At 46.3% G+C, this 23,798-nt stretch overlaps 10 non-coding genes across 10 annotated transcripts; all 10 read left to right on the top strand.

Annotated features, from left to right (window-relative positions):
• The first annotated feature begins 491 nt into the window (after positions 1-491).
• LOC130303007 (U2 spliceosomal RNA) lies at positions 492-682 on the top strand. The gene has a single exon (XR_008853136.1). It is a non-coding gene; the product is annotated as a U2 spliceosomal RNA (small nuclear RNA).
• A 2,086-nt stretch (positions 683-2,768) lies between these two features.
• On the top strand, positions 2,769-2,959 carry LOC130303006 (U2 spliceosomal RNA). Its single transcript, XR_008853135.1, has one exon. It is a non-coding gene; the product is annotated as a U2 spliceosomal RNA (small nuclear RNA).
• A 2,082-nt stretch (positions 2,960-5,041) lies between these two features.
• Positions 5,042-5,232, top strand: LOC130303005 (U2 spliceosomal RNA). The gene has a single exon (XR_008853134.1). It is a non-coding gene; the product is annotated as a U2 spliceosomal RNA (small nuclear RNA).
• Positions 5,233-7,322: 2,090 nt separating this feature from the next.
• Positions 7,323-7,513, top strand: LOC130303004 (U2 spliceosomal RNA). The gene has a single exon (XR_008853133.1). It is a non-coding gene; the product is annotated as a U2 spliceosomal RNA (small nuclear RNA).
• A 2,094-nt stretch (positions 7,514-9,607) lies between these two features.
• On the top strand, positions 9,608-9,798 carry LOC130303003 (U2 spliceosomal RNA). The gene has a single exon (XR_008853132.1). It is a non-coding gene; the product is annotated as a U2 spliceosomal RNA (small nuclear RNA).
• Positions 9,799-11,890: 2,092 nt separating this feature from the next.
• On the top strand, positions 11,891-12,081 carry LOC130303040 (U2 spliceosomal RNA). Its single transcript, XR_008853168.1, has one exon. It is a non-coding gene; the product is annotated as a U2 spliceosomal RNA (small nuclear RNA).
• Positions 12,082-14,175: 2,094 nt separating this feature from the next.
• Positions 14,176-14,366, top strand: LOC130303002 (U2 spliceosomal RNA). The gene has a single exon (XR_008853131.1). It is a non-coding gene; the product is annotated as a U2 spliceosomal RNA (small nuclear RNA).
• Positions 14,367-16,456: 2,090 nt separating this feature from the next.
• LOC130303048 (U2 spliceosomal RNA) lies at positions 16,457-16,647 on the top strand. Its single transcript, XR_008853174.1, has one exon. It is a non-coding gene; the product is annotated as a U2 spliceosomal RNA (small nuclear RNA).
• A 2,081-nt stretch (positions 16,648-18,728) lies between these two features.
• LOC130303037 (U2 spliceosomal RNA) lies at positions 18,729-18,919 on the top strand. The gene has a single exon (XR_008853165.1). It is a non-coding gene; the product is annotated as a U2 spliceosomal RNA (small nuclear RNA).
• A 2,090-nt stretch (positions 18,920-21,009) lies between these two features.
• On the top strand, positions 21,010-21,200 carry LOC130303026 (U2 spliceosomal RNA). Its single transcript, XR_008853153.1, has one exon. It is a non-coding gene; the product is annotated as a U2 spliceosomal RNA (small nuclear RNA).
• The last annotated feature ends 2,598 nt before the right edge of the window (positions 21,201-23,798 follow it).

The following is a 23,798-nucleotide window of genomic DNA, read 5'->3' as shown; positions in this document are numbered from 1 at the left end:
TCAGCACTGCTCTGCCTGAGCAGAACCATCACCGCCATAGGTTGTCAAATAACCCGGATTTAACCCACACAGGTAAGTCCAATGGGGTGCAGGCATGTCCTCTATGCTTACAGCTTCCCGTGGGTGTTGGTTTGATACCGTTTGGGGACAGCCAAGGAGGCATCTGCAGGCAACAAAGGTAGGTGTGTGCTTGTGAGTGTGTTTCCTATGCAGATCCTAAGCCCAGTGTCACATGCAAGTAGGAGGAGTAAGAAGGGTTCCTGGCAAATCCGGGTTATGGATTGCATTTAAAAAGGCCCCGTGGGAGTGCAATGGGCCCCTGTCTTGCTGCTTAGCAATAATGGTATGGGTTTAGGTTCTGCTGTGTGTACTGGTGGTTGACTGCCCCCCAGCCCAGAGTGTGCATGGAAAATTGTCTGGCAGCCTCCCTGACAGCAAGCAGTGATAGTGCCCATGAAGGGGACCTTGTTGGGCCCGCCCCTTTCACGGTTATCGCTTCTCGGCCTTTTGGCTAAGATCAAGTGTAGTATCTGTTCTTATCAGTTTAATATCTGATACGTCCCCTATCTGGGGACCATATATTAAATGGATTTTTGAGAACGGGGGCCGATTTCGAAGCTTGCTTCCGTCGCCCTATGCATTGACCCGATATGGCAGTATCTTCGGGTACAGTGCACCACCCCCTTACAGGGTTAAAAAGAAAGATTCCTACTTTCATTGCTACCTGCTTGCTGGCTAGCCAGCTAGCCAGCCCTGTGGGCCTTGCTGCTGCTGCAGCCAAAAAACAAAAGGTGGTGCTGCTGCTGCTTCTTCTGCTGCTTCTGCTTCTGCTTGTGTCTGGCCCCTGTTGGAGCGTCCAGGCACAGGACTTCTGCTGCTGCTGACTAAATGGCCTCCTTAATTGGATCATTTGAGTAGCCAGCACACCTGTGCAGGTAGGGCATGACATGATAGGCAGCTGCCTTGATAGCGGGTGGGTGCTGAATGTTCCTAATTGACAAAATAAGATTAATGCTTATGAAGAAATATAAAATCTCATCCCTTCCCCAATATCGCGCCACACCCCTACCCCTTAATTCCCTGGTTGAACGTGATGGACATATGTCTTTTTTCGACCGTACTAACTATGTAACTATGTAACATAACATGGGGGGGGGGTCTCCTGGCTGTTCACACAGGTGTGTCATTGCTGTACATTGACCATGCATTGCTTCTGTGGTATTGCAAAGGCAAAGACAAATGCTTCCAGCCATCCATTGCACTAATGGATTGGTCATCAGCTGGCTGTCTATGTCCCGCATCAATATAGACCAAAGTACAGAGGGTTAGGCTATGCTATTGTGCACCTACCTGATGCATCAGAAGGTGCGAGGCCCTTGCTAAATTCTGTGCACAGACTTTGAGATCTATGCTTTAGACTGTATCTAAACCTGCTCCAACATGGACTGACATTCTGGCCTACTTTCAGCCGATGCGACTTGTCTGTCGCTGAACAGTCGCTTTTTATGTATTCAGCACCTATGTATAATGTTGTAAAAATGCTCTAGAAGCTAAAGTCGCAGAAATGTCACACATATTTGGCCTGCAACTTTCTGTGCGACAAATTCAGACAGGAAAAATCAGTATAAATCCTTAGAAAATTATCCCCCAGTGTCTCCATCTGCTGGCGGTATTGAATAAGCATTGCTGCACTGATGGGGTATGCATTAGACGAAAAAAAAGAAGAAAAAGAAGAATAATACGCCCAGAAAAGAGGCGAAAAGGAGAAAAACGTAAAAAAACGTGAAAAAAAAGTAAGAGGAAGAGAAGGGAAAAAAAGGTGGAAATGGGTTTAAAAGTGATTTCGGCGGAGAAATATATATATATATATATATATATATATATATATATATATATGCGCACACACACACATAGATATAAACGTATTCTCCGTTGAGATATTGCAGCCGCTGCTGTGTCCAGGCCCAGGAGCCTTAGCACTGTGCTGTGATGTCACTCAATACCACTGACATCACTAGGTGTAAACAACATCTCTCCTTTGCTGTGTATGTGACTATGGAGCTGTTTGGTGATGTCGTCTATTACGGCCTTCATAGAAGCAACAGGAGATTGTTGCATCCATCTTGAACCCTCAGAACTACAGTGCTATGATGTCACTCACTTCCACAGGCCTTGCAGAGTGTAAACAACAACAACCCAGCTTTGTTGTGTATGTAACCAAAGGGATTTGTGATGTCACCTAGAACCTTCACAGCAGCGACAGCTTTATGAGGAGCATCAGCACTGCTCTGCCTGAGCAGAACCATCACCGCCATAGGTTGTCAAATAACCCGGATTTAACCCACACAGGTAAGTCCAATGGGGTGCAGGCATGTCCTCTATGCTTACAGCTTCCCGTGGGTGTTGGTTTGATACCGTTTGGGGACAGCCAAGGAGGCATCTGCAGGCAACAAAGGTAGGTGTGTGCTTGTGAGTGTGTTTCCTATGCAGATCCTAAGCCCAGTGTCACATGCAAGTAGGAGGAGTAAGAAGGGTTCCTGGCAAATCCGGGTTATGGATTGCATTTAAAAAGGCCCCGTGGGAGTGCAATGGGCCCCTGTCTTGCTGCTTAGCAATAATGGTATGGGTTTAGGTTCTGCTGTGTGTACTGGTGGTTGACTGCCCCCCAGCCCAGAGTGTGCATGGAAAATTGTCTGGCAGCCTCCCTGACAGCAAGCAGTGATAGTGCCCATGAAGGGGACCTTGTTGGGCCCGCCCCTTTCACGGTTATCGCTTCTCGGCCTTTTGGCTAAGATCAAGTGTAGTATCTGTTCTTATCAGTTTAATATCTGATACGTCCCCTATCTGGGGACCATATATTAAATGGATTTTTGAGAACGGGGGCCGATTTCGAAGCTTGCTTCCGTCGCCCTATGCATTGACCCGATATGGCAGTATCTTCGGGTACAGTGCACCACCCCCTTACAGGGTTAAAAAGAAAGATTCCTACTTTCATTGCTACCTGCTTGCTGGCTAGCCAGCTAGCCAGCCCTGTGGGCCTTGCTGCTGCTGCAGCCAAAAAACAAAAGGTGGTGCTGCTGCTGCTTCTTCTGCTGCTTCTGCTTCTGCTTGTGTCTGGCCCCTGTTGGAGCGTCCAGGCACAGGACTTCTGCTGCTGCTGACTAAATGGCCTCCTTAATTGGATCATTTGAGTAGCCAGCACACCTGTGCAGGTAGGGCATGACATGATAGGCAGCTGCCTTGATAGCGGGTGGGTGCTGAATGTTCCTAATTGACAAAATAAGATTAATGCTTATGAAGAAATATAAAATCTCATCCCTTCCCCAATATCGCGCCACACCCCTACCCCTTAATTCCCTGGTTGAACGTGATGGACATATGTCTTTTTTCGACCGTACTAACTATGTAACTATGTAACATAACATGGGGGGGGGGTCTCCTGGCTGTTCACACAGGTGTGTCATTGCTGTACATTGACCATGCATTGCTTCTGTGGTATTGCAAAGGCAAAGACAAATGCTTCCAGCCATCCATTGCACTAATGGATTGGTCATCAGCTGGCTGTCTATGTCCCGCATCAATATAGACCAAAGTACAGAGGGTTAGGCTATGCTATTGTGCACCTACCTGATGCATCAGAAGGTGCGAGGCCCTTGCTAAATTCTGTGCACAGACTTTGAGATCTATGCTTTAGACTGTATCTAAACCTGCTCCAACATGGACTGACATTCTGGCCTACTTTCAGCCGATGCGACTTGTCTGTCGCTGAACAGTCGCTTTTTATGTATTCAGCACCTATGTATAATGTTGTAAAAATGCTCTAGAAGCTAAAGTCGCAGAAATGTCACACATATTTGGCCTGCAACTTTCTGTGCGACAAATTCAGACAGGAAAAATCAGTATAAATCCTTAGAAAATTATCCCCCAGTGTCTCCATCTGCTGGCGGTATTGAATAAGCATTGCTGCACTGATGGGGTATGCATTAGACGAAAAAAAAGAAGAAAAAGAAGAATAATACGCCCAGAAAAGAGGCGAAAAGGAGAAAAACGTAAAAAAACGTGAAAAAAAAGTAAGAGGAAGAGAAGGGAAAAAAAGGTGGAAATGGGTTTAAAAGTGATTTCGGCGGAGAAATATATATATATATATATATATATATATATATATATATGCGCACACACACACATAGATATAAACGTATTCTCCGTTGAGATATTGCAGCCGCTGCTGTGTCCAGGCCCAGGAGCCTTAGCACTGTGCTGTGATGTCACTCAATACCACTGACATCACTAGGTGTAAACAACATCTCTCCTTTGCTGTGTATGTGACTATGGAGCTGTTTGGTGATGTCGTCTATTACGGCCTTCATAGAAGCAACAGGAGATTGTTGCATCCATCTTGAACCCTCAGAACTACAGTGCTATGATGTCATTCACTTCCACAGGCCTTGCAGAGTGTAAACAACAACAACCCAGCTTTGTTGTGTATGTAACCAAAGGGATTTGTGATGTCACCTAGAACCTTCACAGCAGCGACAGCTTTATGAGGAGCATCAGCACTGCTCTGCCTGAGCAGAACCATCACCGCCATAGGTTGTCAAATAACCCGGATTTAACCCACACAGGTAAGTCCAATGGGGTGCAGGCATGTCCTCTATGCTTACAGCTTCCCGTGGGTGTTGGTTTGATACCGTTTGGGGACAGCCAAGGAGGCATCTGCAGGCAACAAAGGTAGGTGTGTGCTTGTGAGTGTGTTTCCTATGCAGATCCTAAGCCCAGTGTCACATGCAAGTAGGAGGAGTAAGAAGGGTTCCTGGCAAATCCGGGTTATGGATTGCATTTAAAAAGGCCCCGTGGGAGTGCAATGGGCCCCTGTCTTGCTGCTTAGCAATAATGGTATGGGTTTAGGTTCTGCTGTGTGTACTGGTGGTTGACTGCCCCCCAGCCCAGAGTGTGCATGGAAAATTGTCTGGCAGCCTCCCTGACAGCAAGCAGTGATAGTGCCCATGAAGGGGACCTTGTTGGGCCCGCCCCTTTCACGGTTATCGCTTCTCGGCCTTTTGGCTAAGATCAAGTGTAGTATCTGTTCTTATCAGTTTAATATCTGATACGTCCCCTATCTGGGGACCATATATTAAATGGATTTTTGAGAACGGGGGCCGATTTCGAAGCTTGCTTCCGTCGCCCTATGCATTGACCCGATATGGCAGTATCTTCGGGTACAGTGCACCACCCCCTTACAGGGTTAAAAAGAAAGATTCCTACTTTCATTGCTACCTGCTTGCTGGCTAGCCAGCTAGCCAGCCCTGTGGGCCTTGCTGCTGCTGCAGCCAAAAAACAAAAGGTGGTGCTGCTGCTGCTTCTTCTGCTGCTTCTGCTTCTGCTTGTGTCTGGCCCCTGTTGGAGCGTCCAGGCACAGGACTTCTGCTGCTGCTGACTAAATGGCCTCCTTAATTGGATCATTTGAGTAGCCAGCACACCTGTGCAGGTAGGGCATGACATGATAGGCAGCTGCCTTGATAGCGGGTGGGTGCTGAATGTTCCTAATTGACAAAATAAGATTAATGCTTATGAAGAAATATAAAATCTCATCCCTTCCCCAATATCGCGCCACACCCCTACCCCTTAATTCCCTGGTTGAACGTGATGGACATATGTCTTTTTTCGACCGTACTAACTATGTAACTATGTAACATAACATGGGGGGGGGGTCTCCTGGCTGTTCACACAGGTGTGTCATTGCTGTACATTGACCATGCATTGCTTCTGTGGTATTGCAAAGGCAAAGACAAATGCTTCCAGCCATCCATTGCACTAATGGATTGGTCATCAGCTGGCTGTCTATGTCCCGCATCAATATAGACCAAAGTACAGAGGGTTAGGCTATGCTATTGTGCACCTACCTGATGCATCAGAAGGTGCGAGGCCCTTGCTAAATTCTGTGCACAGACTTTGAGATCTATGCTTTAGACTGTATCTAAACCTGCTCCAACATGGACTGACATTCTGGCCTACTTTCAGCCGATGCGACTTGTCTGTCGCTGAACAGTCGCTTTTTATGTATTCAGCACCTATGTATAATGTTGTAAAAATGCTCTAGAAGCTAAAGTCGCAGAAATGTCACACATATTTGGCCTGCAACTTTCTGTGCGACAAATTCAGACAGGAAAAATCAGTATAAATCCTTAGAAAATTATCCCCCAGTGTCTCCATCTGCTGGCGGTATTGAATAAGCATTGCTGCACTGATGGGGTATGCATTAGACGAAAAAAAAGAAGAAAAAGAAGAATAATACGCCCAGAAAAGAGGCGAAAAGGAGAAAAACGTAAAAAAACGTGAAAAAAAAGTAAGAGGAAGAGAAGGGAAAAAAAGGTGGAAATGGGTTTAAAAGTGATTTCGGCGGAGAAATATATATATATATATATATATATATATATATATATATATATATATGCGCACACACACACATAGATATAAACGTATTCTCCGTTGAGATATTGCAGCCGCTGCTGTGTCCAGGCCCAGGAGCCTTAGCACTGTGCTGTGATGTCACTCAATACCACTGACATCACTAGGTGTAAACAACATCTCTCCTTTGCTGTGTATGTGACTATGGAGCTGTTTGGTGATGTCGTCTATTACGGCCTTCATAGAAGCAACAGGAGATTGTTGCATCCATCTTGAACCCTCAGAACTACAGTGCTATGATGTCACTCACTTCCACAGGCCTTGCAGAGTGTAAACAACAACAACCCAGCTTTGTTGTGTATGTAACCAAAGGGATTTGTGATGTCACCTAGAACCTTCACAGCAGCGACAGCTTTATGAGGAGCATCAGCACTGCTCTGCCTGAGCAGAACCATCACCGCCATAGGTTGTCAAATAACCCGGATTTAACCCACACAGGTAAGTCCAATGGGGTGCAGGCATGTCCTCTATGCTTACAGCTTCCCGTGGGTGTTGGTTTGATACCGTTTGGGGACAGCCAAGGAGGCATCTGCAGGCAACAAAGGTAGGTGTGTGCTTGTGAGTGTGTTTCCTATGCAGATCCTAAGCCCAGTGTCACATGCAAGTAGGAGGAGTAAGAAGGGTTCCTGGCAAATCCGGGTTATGGATTGCATTTAAAAAGGCCCCGTGGGAGTGCAATGGGCCCCTGTCTTGCTGCTTAGCAATAATGGTATGGGTTTAGGTTCTGCTGTGTGTACTGGTGGTTGACTGCCCCCCAGCCCAGAGTGTGCATGGAAAATTGTCTGGCAGCCTCCCTGACAGCAAGCAGTGATAGTGCCCATGAAGGGGACCTTGTTGGGCCCGCCCCTTTCACGGTTATCGCTTCTCGGCCTTTTGGCTAAGATCAAGTGTAGTATCTGTTCTTATCAGTTTAATATCTGATACGTCCCCTATCTGGGGACCATATATTAAATGGATTTTTGAGAACGGGGGCCGATTTCGAAGCTTGCTTCCGTCGCCCTATGCATTGACCCGATATGGCAGTATCTTCGGGTACAGTGCACCACCCCCTTACAGGGTTAAAAAGAAAGATTCCTACTTTCATTGCTACCTGCTTGCTGGCTAGCCAGCTAGCCAGCCCTGTGGGCCTTGCTGCTGCTGCAGCCAAAAAACAAAAGGTGGTGCTGCTGCTGCTTCTTCTGCTGCTTCTGCTTCTGCTTGTGTCTGGCCCCTGTTGGAGCGTCCAGGCACAGGACTTCTGCTGCTGCTGACTAAATGGCCTCCTTAATTGGATCATTTGAGTAGCCAGCACACCTGTGCAGGTAGGGCATGACATGATAGGCAGCTGCCTTGATAGCGGGTGGGTGCTGAATGTTCCTAATTGACAAAATAAGATTAATGCTTATGAAGAAATATAAAATCTCATCCCTTCCCCAATATCGCGCCACACCCCTACCCCTTAATTCCCTGGTTGAACGTGATGGACATATGTCTTTTTTCGACCGTACTAACTATGTAACTATGTAACATAACATGGGGGGGGGGTCTCCTGGCTGTTCACACAGGTGTGTCATTGCTGTACATTGACCATGCATTGCTTCTGTGGTATTGCAAAGGCAAAGACAAATGCTTCCAGCCATCCATTGCACTAATGGATTGGTCATCAGCTGGCTGTCTATGTCCCGCATCAATATAGACCAAAGTACAGAGGGTTAGGCTATGCTATTGTGCACCTACCTGATGCATCAGAAGGTGCGAGGCCCTTGCTAAATTCTGTGCACAGACTTTGAGATCTATGCTTTAGACTGTATCTAAACCTGCTCCAACATGGACTGACATTCTGGCCTACTTTCAGCCGATGCGACTTGTCTGTCGCTGAACAGTCGCTTTTTATGTATTCAGCACCTATGTATAATGTTGTAAAAATGCTCTAGAAGCTAAAGTCGCAGAAATGTCACACATATTTGGCCTGCAACTTTCTGTGCGACAAATTCAGACAGGAAAAATCAGTATAAATCCTTAGAAAATTATCCCCCAGTGTCTCCATCTGCTGGCGGTATTGAATAAGCATTGCTGCACTGATGGGGTATGCATTAGACGAAAAAAAAGAAGAAAAAGAAGAATAATACGCCCAGAAAAGAGGCGAAAAGGAGAAAAACGTAAAAAAACGTGAAAAAAAAGTAAGAGGAAGAGAAGGGAAAAAAAGGTGGAAATGGGTTTAAAAGTGATTTCGGCGGAGAAATATATATATATATATATATATATATATATATATATATATATATATATATGCGCACACACACACATAGATATAAACGTATTCTCCGTTGAGATATTGCAGCCGCTGCTGTGTCCAGGCCCAGGAGCCTTAGCACTGTGCTGTGATGTCACTCAATACCACTGACATCACTAGGTGTAAACAACATCTCTCCTTTGCTGTGTATGTGACTATGGAGCTGTTTGGTGATGTCGTCTATTACGGCCTTCATAGAAGCAACAGGAGATTGTTGCATCCATCTTGAACCCTCAGAACTACAGTGCTATGATGTCACTCACTTCCACAGGCCTTGCAGAGTGTAAACAACAACAACCCAGCTTTGTTGTGTATGTAACCAAAGGGATTTGTGATGTCACCTAGAACCTTCACAGCAGCGACAGCTTTATGAGGAGCATCAGCACTGCTCTGCCTGAGCAGAACCATCACCGCCATAGGTTGTCAAATAACCCGGATTTAACCCACACAGGTAAGTCCAATGGGGTGCAGGCATGTCCTCTATGCTTACAGCTTCCCGTGGGTGTTGGTTTGATACCGTTTGGGGACAGCCAAGGAGGCATCTGCAGGCAACAAAGGTAGGTGTGTGCTTGTGAGTGTGTTTCCTATGCAGATCCTAAGCCCAGTGTCACATGCAAGTAGGAGGAGTAAGAAGGGTTCCTGGCAAATCCGGGTTATGGATTGCATTTAAAAAGGCCCCGTGGGAGTGCAATGGGCCCCTGTCTTGCTGCTTAGCAATAATGGTATGGGTTTAGGTTCTGCTGTGTGTACTGGTGGTTGACTGCCCCCCAGCCCAGAGTGTGCATGGAAAATTGTCTGGCAGCCTCCCTGACAGCAAGCAGTGATAGTGCCCATGAAGGGGACCTTGTTGGGCCCGCCCCTTTCACGGTTATCGCTTCTCGGCCTTTTGGCTAAGATCAAGTGTAGTATCTGTTCTTATCAGTTTAATATCTGATACGTCCCCTATCTGGGGACCATATATTAAATGGATTTTTGAGAACGGGGGCCGATTTCGAAGCTTGCTTCCGTCGCCCTATGCATTGACCCGATATGGCAGTATCTTCGGGTACAGTGCACCACCCCCTTACAGGGTTAAAAAGAAAGATTCCTACTTTCATTGCTACCTGCTTGCTGGCTAGCCAGCTAGCCAGCCCTGTGGGCCTTGCTGCTGCTGCAGCCAAAAAACAAAAGGTGGTGCTGCTGCTGCTTCTTCTGCTGCTTCTGCTTCTGCTTGTGTCTGGCCCCTGTTGGAGCGTCCAGGCACAGGACTTCTGCTGCTGCTGACTAAATGGCCTCCTTAATTGGATCATTTGAGTAGCCAGCACACCTGTGCAGGTAGGGCATGACATGATAGGCAGCTGCCTTGATAGCGGGTGGGTGCTGAATGTTCCTAATTGACAAAATAAGATTAATGCTTATGAAGAAATATAAAATCTCATCCCTTCCCCAATATCGCGCCACACCCCTACCCCTTAATTCCCTGGTTGAACGTGATGGACATATGTCTTTTTTCGACCGTACTAACTATGTAACTATGTAACATAACATGGGGGGGGGGTCTCCTGGCTGTTCACACAGGTGTGTCATTGCTGTACATTGACCATGCATTGCTTCTGTGGTATTGCAAAGGCAAAGACAAATGCTTCCAGCCATCCATTGCACTAATGGATTGGTCATCAGCTGGCTGTCTATGTCCCGCATCAATATAGACCAAAGTACAGAGGGTTAGGCTATGTTATTGTGCACCTACCTGATGCATCAGAAGGTGCGAGGCCCTTGCTAAATTCTGTGCACAGACTTTGAGATCTATGCTTTAGACTGTATCTAAACCTGCTCCAACATGGACTGACATTCTGGCCTACTTTCAGCCGATGCGACTTGTCTGTCGCTGAACAGTCGCTTTTTATGTATTCAGCACCTATGTATAATGTTGTAAAAATGCTCTAGAAGCTAAAGTCGCAGAAATGTCACACATATTTGGCCTGCAACTTTCTGTGCGACAAATTCAGACAGGAAAAATCAGTATAAATCCTTAGAAAATTATCCCCCAGTGTCTCCATCTGCTGGCGGTATTGAATAAGCATTGCTGCACTGATGGGGTATGCATTAGACGAAAAAAAAGAAGAAAAAGAAGAATAATACGCCCAGAAAAGAGGCGAAAAGGAGAAAAACGTAAAAAAACGTGAAAAAAAAGTAAGAGGAAGAGAAGGGAAAAAAAGGTGGAAATGGGTTTAAAAGTGATTTCGGCGGAGAAATATATATATATATATATATATATATATATATATATATATATATATATGCGCACACACACACATAGATATAAACGTATTCTCCGTTGAGATATTGCAGCCGCTGCTGTGTCCAGGCCCAGGAGCCTTAGCACTGTGCTGTGATGTCACTCAATACCACTGACATCACTAGGTGTAAACAACATCTCTCCTTTGCTGTGTATGTGACTATGGAGCTGTTTGGTGATGTCGTCTATTACGGCCTTCATAGAAGCAACAGGAGATTGTTGCATCCATCTTGAACCCTCAGAACTACAGTGCTATGATGTCACTCACTTCCACAGGCCTTGCAGAGTGTAAACAACAACAACCCAGCTTTGTTGTGTATGTAACCAAAGGGATTTGTGATGTCACCTAGAACCTTCACAGCAGCGACAGCTTTATGAGGAGCATCAGCACTGCTCTGCCTGAGCAGAACCATCACCGCCATAGGTTGTCAAATAACCCGGATTTAACCCACACAGGTAAGTCCAATGGGGTGCAGGCATGTCCTCTATGCTTACAGCTTCCCGTGGGTGTTGGTTTGATACCGTTTGGGGACAGCCAAGGAGGCATCTGCAGGCAACAAAGGTAGGTGTGTGCTTGTGAGTGTGTTTCCTATGCAGATCCTAAGCCCAGTGTCACATGCAAGTAGGAGGAGTAAGAAGGGTTCCTGGCAAATCCGGGTTATGGATTGCATTTAAAAAGGCCCCGTGGGAGTGCAATGGGCCCCTGTCTTGCTGCTTAGCAATAATGGTATGGGTTTAGGTTCTGCTGTGTGTACTGGTGGTTGACTGCCCCCCAGCCCAGAGTGTGCATGGAAAATTGTCTGGCAGCCTCCCTGACAGCAAGCAGTGATAGTGCCCATGAAGGGGACCTTGTTGGGCCCGCCCCTTTCACGGTTATCGCTTCTCGGCCTTTTGGCTAAGATCAAGTGTAGTATTTGTTCTTATCAGTTTAATATCTGATACGTCCCCTATCTGGGGACCATATATTAAATGGATTTTTGAGAACGGGGGCCGATTTCGAAGCTTGCTTCCGTCGCCCTATGCATTGACCCGATATGGCAGTATCTTCGGGTACAGTGCACCACCCCCTTACAGGGTTAAAAAGAAAGATTCCTACTTTCATTGCTACCTGCTTGCTGGCTAGCCAGCTAGCCAGCCCTGTGGGCCTTGCTGCTGCTGCAGCCAAAAAACAAAAGGTGGTGCTGCTGCTGCTTCTTCTGCTGCTTCTGCTTCTGCTTGTGTCTGGCCCCTGTTGGAGCGTCCAGGCACAGGACTTCTGCTGCTGCTGACTAAATGGCCTCCTTAATTGGATCATTTGAGTAGCCAGCACACCTGTGCAGGTAGGGCATGACATGATAGGCAGCTGCCTTGATAGCGGGTGGGTGCTGAATGTTCCTAATTGACAAAATAAGATTAATGCTTATGAAGAAATATAAAATCTCATCCCTTCCCCAATATCGCGCCACACCCCTACCCCTTAATTCCCTGGTTGAACGTGATGGACATATGTCTTTTTTCGACCGTACTAACTATGTAACTATGTAACATAACATGGGGGGGGGGTCTCCTGGCTGTTCACACAGGTGTGTCATTGCTGTACATTGACCATGCATTGCTTCTGTGGTATTGCAAAGGCAAAGACAAATGCTTCCAGCCATCCATTGCACTAATGGATTGGTCATCAGCTGGCTGTCTATGTCCCGCATCAATATAGACCAAAGTACAGAGGGTTAGGCTATGCTATTGTGCACCTACCTGATGCATCAGAAGGTGCGAGGCCCTTGCTAAATTCTGTGCACAGACTTTGAGATCTATGCTTTAGACTGTATCTAAACCTGCTCCAACATGGACTGACATTCTGGCCTACTTTCAGCCGATGCGACTTGTCTGTCGCTGAACAGTCGCTTTTTATGTATTCAGCACCTATGTATAATGTTGTAAAAATGCTCTAGAAGCTAAAGTCGCAGAAATGTCACACATATTTGGCCTGCAACTTTCTGTGCGACAAATTCAGACAGGAAAAATCAGTATAAATCCTTAGAAAATTATCCCCCAGTGTCTCCATCTGCTGGCGGTATTGAATAAGCATTGCTGCACTGATGGGGTATGCATTAGACGAAAAAAAAGAAGAAAAAGAAGAATAATACGCCCAGAAAAGAGGCGAAAAGGAGAAAAACGTAAAAAAACGTGAAAAAAAAGTAAGAGGAAGAGAAGGGAAAAAAAGGTGGAAATGGGTTTAAAAGTGATTTCGGCGGAGAAATATATATATATATATATATATATATATATATATATATATATATATATATGCGCACACACACACATAGATATAAACGTATTCTCCGTTGAGATATTGCAGCCGCTGCTGTGTCCAGGCCCAGGAGCCTTAGCACTGTGCTGTGATGTCACTCAATACCACTGACATCACTAGGTGTAAACAACATCTCTCCTTTGCTGTGTATGTGACTATGGAGCTGTTTGGTGATGTCGTCTATTACGGCCTTCATAGAAGCAACAGGAGATTGTTGCATCCATCTTGAACCCTCAGAACTACAGTGCTATGATGTCACTCACTTCCACAGGCCTTGCAGAGTGTAAACAACAACAACCCAGCTTTGTTGTGTATGTAACCAAAGGGATTTGTGATGTCACCTAGAACCTTCACAGCAGCGACAGCTTTATGAGGAGCATCAGCACTGCTCTGCCTGAGCAGAACCATCACCGCCATAGGTTGTCAAATAACCCGGATTTAACCCACACAGGTAAGTCCAATGGGGTGCAGGCATGTCCTCTATGCTTACAGCTTCCCGTGGGTGTTGGTTTGATACCGTTTGGGGACAGCCAAGGAGGCATCTGCAGGCAACAAAGGTAGGTGTGTGCTTGTGAGTGTGTTTCCTATGCAGATCCTAAGCCCAGTGTCACATGCAAGTAGGAGGAGTAAGAAGGGTTCCTGGCAAATCCGGGTTATGGATTGCATTTAAAAAGGCCCCGTGGGAGTGCAATGGGCCCCTGTCTTGCTGCTTAGCAATAATGGTATGGGTTTAGGTTCTGCTGTGTGTACTGGTGGTTGACTGCCCCCCAGCCCAGAGTGTGCATGGAAAATTGTCTGGCAGCCTCCCTGACAGCAAGCAGTGATAGTGCCCATGAAGGGGACCTTGTTGGGCCCGCCCCTTTCACGGTTATCGCTTCTCGGCCTTTTGGCTAAGATCAAGTGTAGTATCTGTTCTTATCAGTTTAATATCTGATACGTCCCCTATCTGGGGACCATATATTAAATGGATTTTTGAGAACGGGGGCCGATTTCGAAGCTTGCTTCCGTCGCCCTATGCATTGACCCGATATGGCAGTATCTTCGGGTACAGTGCACCACCCCCTTACAGGGTTAAAAAGAAAGATTCCTACTTTCATTGCTACCTGCTTGCTGGCTAGCCAGCTAGCCAGCCCTGTGGGCCTTGCTGCTGCTGCAGCCAAAAAACAAAAGGTGGTGCTGCTGCTGCTTCTTCTGCTGCTTCTGCTTCTGCTTGTGTCTGGCCCCTGTTGGAGCGTCCAGGCACAGGACTTCTGCTGCTGCTGACTAAATGGCCTCCTTAATTGGATCATTTGAGTAGCCAGCACACCTGTGCAGGTAGGGCATGACATGATAGGCAGCTGCCTTGATAGCGGGTGGGTGCTGAATGTTCCTAATTGACAAAATAAGATTAATGCTTATGAAGAAATATAAAATCTCATCCCTTCCCCAATATCGCGCCACACCCCTACCCCTTAATTCCCTGGTTGAACGTGATGGACATATGTCTTTTTTCGACCGTACTAACTATGTAACTATGTAACATAACATGGGGGGGGGGTCTCCTGGCTGTTCACACAGGTGTGTCATTGCTGTACATTGACCATGCATTGCTTCTGTGGTATTGCAAAGGCAAAGACAAATGCTTCCAGCCATCCATTGCACTAATGGATTGGTCATCAGCTGGCTGTCTATGTCCCGCATCAATATAGACCAAAGTACAGAGGGTTAGGCTATGCTATTGTGCACCTACCTGATGCATCAGAAGGTGCGAGGCCCTTGCTAAATTCTGTGCACAGACTTTGAGATCTATGCTTTAGACTGTATCTAAACCTGCTCCAACATGGACTGACATTCTGGCCTACTTTCAGCCGATGCGACTTGTCTGTCGCTGAACAGTCGCTTTTTATGTATTCAGCACCTATGTATAATGTTGTAAAAATGCTCTAGAAGCTAAAGTCGCAGAAATGTCACACATATTTGGCCTGCAACTTTCTGTGCGACAAATTCAGACAGGAAAAATCAGTATAAATCCTTAGAAAATTATCCCCCAGTGTCTCCATCTGCTGGCGGTATTGAATAAGCATTGCTGCACTGATGGGGTATGCATTAGACGAAAAAAAAGAAGAAAAAGAAGAATAATACGCCCAGAAAAGAGGCGAAAAGGAGAAAAACGTAAAAAAACGTGAAAAAAAAGTAAGAGGAAGAGAAGGGAAAAAAAGGTGGAAATGGGTTTAAAAGTGATTTCGGCGGAGAAATATATATATATATATATATATATATATATATATATATATATATATGCGCACACACACACATAGATATAAACGTATTCTCCGTTGAGATATTGCAGCCGCTGCTGTGTCCAGGCCCAGGAGCCTTAGCACTGTGCTGTGATGTCACTCAATACCACTGACATCACTAGGTGTAAACAACATCTCTCCTTTGCTGTGTATGTGACTATGGAGCTGTTTGGTGATGTCGTCTATTACGGCCTTCATAGAAGCAACAGGAGATTGTTGCATCCATCTTGAACCCTCAGAACTACAGTGCTATGATGTCACTCACTTCCACAGGCCTTGCAGAGTGTAAACAACAACAACCCAGCTTTGTTGTGTATGTAACCAAAGGGATTTGTGATGTCACCTAGAACCTTCACAGCAGCGACAGCTTTATGAGGAGCATCAGCACTGCTCTGCCTGAGCAGAACCATCACCGCCATAGGTTGTCAAATAACCCGGATTTAACCCACACAGGTAAGTCCAATGGGGTGCAGGCATGTCCTCTATGCTTACAGCTTCCCGTGGGTGTTGGTTTGATACCGTTTGGGGACAGCCAAGGAGGCATCTGCAGGCAACAAAGGTAGGTGTGTGCTTGTGAGTGTGTTTCCTATGCAGATCCTAAGCCCAGTGTCACATGCAAGTAGGAGGAGTAAGAAGGGTTCCTGGCAAATCCGGGTTATGGATTGCATTTAAAAAGGCCCCGTGGGAGTGCAATGGGCCCCTGTCTTGCTGCTTAGCAATAATGGTATGGGTTTAGGTTCTGCTGTGTGTACTGGTGGTTGACTGCCCCCCAGCCCAGAGTGTGCATGGAAAATTGTCTGGCAGCCTCCCTGACAGCAAGCAGTGATAGTGCCCATGAAGGGGACCTTGTTGGGCCCGCCCCTTTCACGGTTATCGCTTCTCGGCCTTTTGGCTAAGATCAAGTGTAGTATCTGTTCTTATCAGTTTAATATCTGATACGTCCCCTATCTGGGGACCATATATTAAATGGATTTTTGAGAACGGGGGCCGATTTCGAAGCTTGCTTCCGTCGCCCTATGCATTGACCCGATATGGCAGTATCTTCGGGTACAGTGCACCACCCCCTTACAGGGTTAAAAAGAAAGATTCCTACTTTCATTGCTACCTGCTTGCTGGCTAGCCAGCTAGCCAGCCCTGTGGGCCTTGCTGCTGCTGCAGCCAAAAAACAAAAGGTGGTGCTGCTGCTGCTTCTTCTGCTGCTTCTGCTTCTGCTTGTGTCTGGCCCCTGTTGGAGCGTCCAGGCACAGGACTTCTGCTGCTGCTGACTAAATGGCCTCCTTAATTGGATCATTTGAGTAGCCAGCACACCTGTGCAGGTAGGGCATGACATGATAGGCAGCTGCCTTGATAGCGGGTGGGTGCTGAATGTTCCTAATTGACAAAATAAGATTAATGCTTATGAAGAAATATAAAATCTCATCCCTTCCCCAATATCGCGCCACACCCCTACCCCTTAATTCCCTGGTTGAACGTGATGGACATATGTCTTTTTTCGACCGTACTAACTATGTAACTATGTAACATAACATGGGGGGGGGGGTCTCCTGGCTGTTCACACAGGTGTGTCATTGCTGTACATTGACCATGCATTGCTTCTGTGGTATTGCAAAGGCAAAGACAAATGCTTCCAGCCATCCATTGCACTAATGGATTGGTCATCAGCTGGCTGTCTATGTCCCGCATCAATATAGACCAAAGTACAGAGGGTTAGGCTATGCTATTGTGCACCTACCTGATGCATCAGAAGGTGCGAGGCCCTTGCTAAATTCTGTGCACAGACTTTGAGATCTATGCTTTAGACTGTATCTAAACCTGCTCCAACATGGACTGACATTCTGGCCTACTTTCAGCCGATGCGACTTGTCTGTCGCTGAACAGTCGCTTTTTATGTATTCAGCACCTATGTATAATGTTGTAAAAATGCTCTAGAAGCTAAAGTCGCAGAAATGTCACACATATTTGGCCTGCAACTTTCTGTGCGACAAATTCAGACAGGAAAAATCAGTATAAATCCTTAGAAAATTATCCCCCAGTGTCTCCATCTGCTGGCGGTATTGAATAAGCATTGCTGCACTGATGGGGTATGCATTAGACGAAAAAAAAGAAGAAAAAGAAGAATAATACGCCCAGAAAAGAGGCGAAAAGGAGAAAAACGTAAAAAAACGTGAAAAAAAAGTAAGAGGAAGAGAAGGGAAAAAAAGGTGGAAATGGGTTTAAAAGTGATTTCGGCGGAGAAATATATATATATATATATATATATATATATATATATGCGCACACACACACATAGATATAAACGTATTCTCCGTTGAGATATTGCAGCCGCTGCTGTGTCCAGGCCCAGGAGCCTTAGCACTGTGCTGTGATGTCACTCAATACCACTGACATCACTAGGTGTAAACAACATCTCTCCTTTGCTGTGTATGTGACTATGGAGCTGTTTGGTGATGTCGTCTATTACGGCCTTCATAGAAGCAACAGGAGATTGTTGCATCCATCTTGAACCCTCAGAACTACAGTGCTATGATGTCACTCACTTCCACAGGCCTTGCAGAGTGTAAACAACAACAACCCAGCTTTGTTGTGTATGTAACCAAAGGGATTTGTGATGTCACCTAGAACCTTCACAGCAGCGACAGCTTTATGAGGAGCATCAGCACTGCTCTGCCTGAGCAGAACCATCACCGCCATAGGTTGTCAAATAACCCGGATTTAACCCACACAGGTAAGTCCAATGGGGTGCAGGCATGTCCTCTATGCTTACAGCTTCCCGTGGGTGTTGGTTTGATACCGTTTGGGGACAGCCAAGGAGGCATCTGCAGGCAACAAAGGTAGGTGTGTGCTTGTGAGTGTGTTTCCTATGCAGATCCTAAGCCCAGTGTCACATGCAAGTAGGAGGAGTAAGAAGGGTTCCTGGCAAATCCGGGTTATGGATTGCATTTAAAAAGGCCCCGTGGGAGTGCAATGGGCCCCTGTCTTGCTGCTTAGCAATAATGGTATGGGTTTAGGTTCTGCTGTGTGTACTGGTGGTTGACTGCCCCCCAGCCCAGAGTGTGCATGGAAAATTGTCTGGCAGCCTCCCTGACAGCAAGCAGTGATAGTGCCCATGAAGGGGACCTTGTTGGGCCCGCCCCTTTCACGGTTATCGCTTCTCGGCCTTTTGGCTAAGATCAAGTGTAGTATCTGTTCTTATCAGTTTAATATCTGATACGTCCCCTATCTGGGGACCATATATTAAATGGATTTTTGAGAACGGGGGCCGATTTCGAAGCTTGCTTCCGTCGCCCTATGCATTGACCCGATATGGCAGTATCTTCGGGTACAGTGCACCACCCCCTTACAGGGTTAAAAAGAAAGATTCCTACTTTCATTGCTACCTGCTTGCTGGCTAGCCAGCTAGCCAGCCCTGTGGGCCTTGCTGCTGCTGCAGCCAAAAAACAAAAGGTGGTGCTGCTGCTGCTTCTTCTGCTGCTTCTGCTTCTGCTTGTGTCTGGCCCCTGTTGGAGCGTCCAGGCACAGGACTTCTGCTGCTGCTGACTAAATGGCCTCCTTAATTGGATCATTTGAGTAGCCAGCACACCTGTGCAGGTAGGGCATGACATGATAGGCAGCTGCCTTGATAGCGGGTGGGTGCTGAATGTTCCTAATTGACAAAATAAGATTAATGCTTATGAAGAAATATAAAATCTCATCCCTTCCCCAATATCGCGCCACACCCCTACCCCTTAATTCCCTGGTTGAACGTGATGGACATATGTCTTTTTTCGACCGTACTAACTATGTAACTATGTAACATAACATGGGGGGGGGGTCTCCTGGCTGTTCACACAGGTGTGTCATTGCTGTACATTGACCATGCATTGCTTCTGTGGTATTGCAAAGGCAAAGACAAATGCTTCCAGCCATCCATTGCACTAATGGATTGGTCATCAGCTGGCTGTCTATGTCCCGCATCAATATAGACCAAAGTACAGAGGGTTAGGCTATGCTATTGTGCACCTACCTGATGCATCAGAAGGTGCGAGGCCCTTGCTAAATTCTGTGCACAGACTTTGAGATCTATGCTTTAGACTGTATCTAAACCTGCTCCAACATGGACTGACATTCTGGCCTACTTTCAGCCGATGCGACTTGTCTGTCGCTGAACAGTCGCTTTTTATGTATTCAGCACCTATGTATAATGTTGTAAAAATGCTCTAGAAGCTAAAGTCGCAGAAATGTCACACATATTTGGCCTGCAACTTTCTGTGCGACAAATTCAGACAGGAAAAATCAGTATAAATCCTTAGAAAATTATCCCCCAGTGTCTCCATCTGCTGGCGGTATTGAATAAGCATTGCTGCACTGATGGGGTATGCATTAGACGAAAAAAAAGAAGAAAAAGAAGAATAATACGCCCAGAAAAGAGGCGAAAAGGAGAAAAACGTAAAAAAACGTGAAAAAAAAGTAAGAGGAAGAGAAGGGAAAAAAAGGTGGAAATGGGTTTAAAAGTGATTTCGGCGGAGAAATATATATATATATATATATATATATATATATATATATATATATATGCGCACACACACACATAGATATAAACGTATTCTCCGTTGAGATATTGCAGCCGCTGCTGTGTCCAGGCCCAGGAGCCTTAGCACTGTGCTGTGATGTCACTCAATACCACTGACATCACTAGGTGTAAACAACATCTCTCCTTTGCTGTGTATGTGACTATGGAGCTGTTTGGTGATGTCGTCTATTACGGCCTTCATAGAAGCAACAGGAGATTGTTGCATCCATCTTGAACCCTCAGAACTACAGTGCTATGATGTCACTCACTTCCACAGGCCTTGCAGAGTGTAAACAACAACAACCCAGCTTTGTTGTGTATGTAACCAAAGGGATTTGTGATGTCACCTAGAACCTTCACAGCAGCGACAGCTTTATGAGGAGCATCAGCACTGCTCTGCCTGAGCAGAACCATCACCGCCATAGGTTGTCAAATAACCCGGATTTAACCCACACAGGTAAGTCCAATGGGGTGCAGGCATGTCCTCTATGCTTACAGCTTCCCGTGGGTGTTGGTTTGATACCGTTTGGGGACAGCCAAGGAGGCATCTGCAGGCAACAAAGGTAGGTGTGTGCTTGTGAGTGTGTTTCCTATGCAGATCCTAAGCCCAGTGTCACATGCAAGTAGGAGGAGTAAGAAGGGTTCCTGGCAAATCCGGGTTATGGATTGCATTTAAAAAGGCCCCGTGGGAGTGCAATGGGCCCCTGTCTTGCTGCTTAGCAATAATGGTATGGGTTTAGGTTCTGCTGTGTGTACTGGTGGTTGACTGCCCCCCAGCCCAGAGTGTGCATGGAAAATTGTCTGGCAGCCTCCCTGACAGCAAGCAGTGATAGTGCCCATGAAGGGGACCTTGTTGGGCCCGCCCCTTTCACGGTTATCGCTTCTCGGCCTTTTGGCTAAGATCAAGTGTAGTATCTGTTCTTATCAGTTTAATATCTGATACGTCCCCTATCTGGGGACCATATATTAAATGGATTTTTGAGAACGGGGGCCGATTTCGAAGCTTGCTTCCGTCGCCCTATGCATTGACCCGATATGGCAGTATCTTCGGGTACAGTGCACCACCCCCTTACAGGGTTAAAAAGAAAGATTCCTACTTTCATTGCTACCTGCTTGCTGGCTAGCCAGCTAGCCAGCCCTGTGGGCCTTGCTGCTGCTGCAGCCAAAAAACAAAAGGTGGTGCTGCTGCTGCTTCTTCTGCTGCTTCTGCTTCTGCTTGTGTCTGGCCCCTGTTGGAGCGTCCAGGCACAGGACTTCTGCTGCTGCTGACTAAATGGCCTCCTTAATTGGATCATTTGAGTAGCCAGCACACCTGTGCAGGTAGGGCATGACATGATAGGCAGCTGCCTTGATAGCGGGTGGGTGCTGAATGTTCCTAATTGACAAAATAAGATTAATGCTTATGAAGAAATATAAAATCTCATCCCTTCCCCAATATCGCGCCACACCCCTACCCCTTAATTCCCTGGTTGAACGTGATGGACATATGTCTTTTTTCGACCGTACTAACTATGTAACTATGTAACATAACATGGGGGGGGGGTCTCCTGGCTGTTCACACAGGTGTGTCATTGCTGTACATTGACCATGCATTGCTTCTGTGGTATTGCAAAGGCAAAGACAAATGCTTCCAGCCATCCATTGCACTAATGGATTGGTCATCAGCTGGCTGTCTATGTCCCGCATCAATATAGACCAAAGTACAGAGGGTTAGGCTATGCTATTGTGCACCTACCTGATGCATCAGAAGGTGCGAGGCCCTTGCTAAATTCTGTGCACAGACTTTGAGATCTATGCTTTAGACTGTATCTAAACCTGCTCCAACATGGACTGACATTCTGGCCTACTTTCAGCCGATGCGACTTGTCTGTCGCTGAACAGTCGCTTTTTATGTATTCAGCACCTATGTATAATGTTGTAAAAATGCTCTAGAAGCTAAAGTCGCAGAAATGTCACACATATTTGGCCTGCAACTTTCTGTGCGACAAATTCAGACAGGAAAAATCAGTATAAATCCTTAGAAAATTATCCCCCAGTGTCTCCATCTGCTGGCGGTATTGAATAAGCATTGCTGCACTGATGGGGTATGCATTAGACGAAAAAAAAGAAGAAAAAGAAGAATAATACGCCCAGAAAAGAGGCGAAAAGGAGAAAAACGTAAAAAAACGTGAAAAAAAAGTAAGAGGAAGAGAAGGGAAAAAAAGGTGGAAATGGGTTTAAAAGTGATTTCGGCGGAGAAATATATATATATATATATATATATATATATATATATATATATATATGCGCACACACACACATAGATATAAACGTATTCTCCGTTGAGATATTGCAGCCGCTGCTGTGTCCAGGCCCAGGAGCCTTAGCACTGTGCTGTGATGTCACTCAATACCACTGACATCACTAGGTGTAAACAACATCTCTCCTTTGCTGTGTATGTGACTATGGAGCTGTTTGGTGATGTCGTCTATTACGGCCTTCATAGAAGCAACAGGAGATTGTTGCATCCATCTTGAACCCTCAGAACTACAGTGCTATGATGTCACTCACTTCCACAGGCCTTGCAGAGTGTAAACAACAACAACCCAGCTTTGTTGTGTATGTAACCAAAGGGATTTGTGATGTCACCTAGAACCTTCACAGCAGCGACAGCTTTATGAGGAGCATCAGCACTGCTCTGCCTGAGCAGAACCATCACCGCCATAGGTTGTCAAATAACCCGGATTTAACCCACACAGGTAAGTCCAATGGGGTGCAGGCATGTCCTCTATGCTTACAGCTTCCCGTGGGTGTTGGTTTGATACCGTTTGGGGACAGCCAAGGAGGCATCTGCAGGCAACAAAGGTAGGTGTGTGCTTGTGAGTGTGTTTCCTATGCAGATCCTAAGCCCAGTGTCACATGCAAGTAGGAGGAGTAAGAAGGGTTCCTGGCAAATCCGGGTTATGGATTGCATTTAAAAAGGCCCCGTGGGAGTGCAATGGGCCCCTGTCTTGCTGCTTAGCAATAATGGTATGGGTTTAGGTTCTGCTGTGTGTACTGGTGGTTGACTGCCCCCCAGCCCAGAGTGTGCATGGAAAATTGTCTGGCAGCCTCCCTGACAGCAAGCAGTGATAGTGCCCATGAAGGGGACCTTGTTGGGCCCGCCCCTTTCACGGTTATCGCTTCTCGGCCTTTTGGCTAAGATCAAGTGTAGTTCTGCTCACTTGGTCTGGCCAGAGGGTGTCTGGGGTACCCGGCTCCTTTGCCTGGGGGGATCGTCCTTCTTAACGGAGGGACTTCACCCCCCTGCTGCTATTAGGGAGCCGGCCTAGTCCCCAGACAACGGGAGGCGATCCACACCCACCTACCTGCTTGCGTGGGGGAGGTGCCTGGATACCTTGGAGATGGCTGAAGATCGTGGATCTGCTTCTGAAGGTGTACCATCCTTCGCAAGATTACGGAATGGAGTGCGGATTTCCTTGCAGGATGTGCGGAAAAAGGAGAGAGGCCTGGTATTCGTGGTCGAGGATGTTTTGTTCAAGCTCTTGGAGATCAGGAAGGAACAAATTCTTTCCATGCTGGAATTTCCAAAGAGTGGATACTATGATGTTGTGCTTATGTCAGAAGAGGACTATGATGTATTCTGGAGCCGTTTTCAGCAAAGGAAAGGAAGTTCGGTCCTGGAG

The sequence above is a fragment of the Hyla sarda genome, unplaced genomic scaffold (genome assembly GCF_029499605.1).
Source record: "Hyla sarda isolate aHylSar1 unplaced genomic scaffold, aHylSar1.hap1 scaffold_1188, whole genome shotgun sequence".
Lineage (NCBI taxonomy): Eukaryota > Metazoa > Chordata > Amphibia > Anura > Hylidae > Hyla > Hyla sarda.
This window is presented reverse-complemented; position numbering and strand designations above follow the sequence as displayed.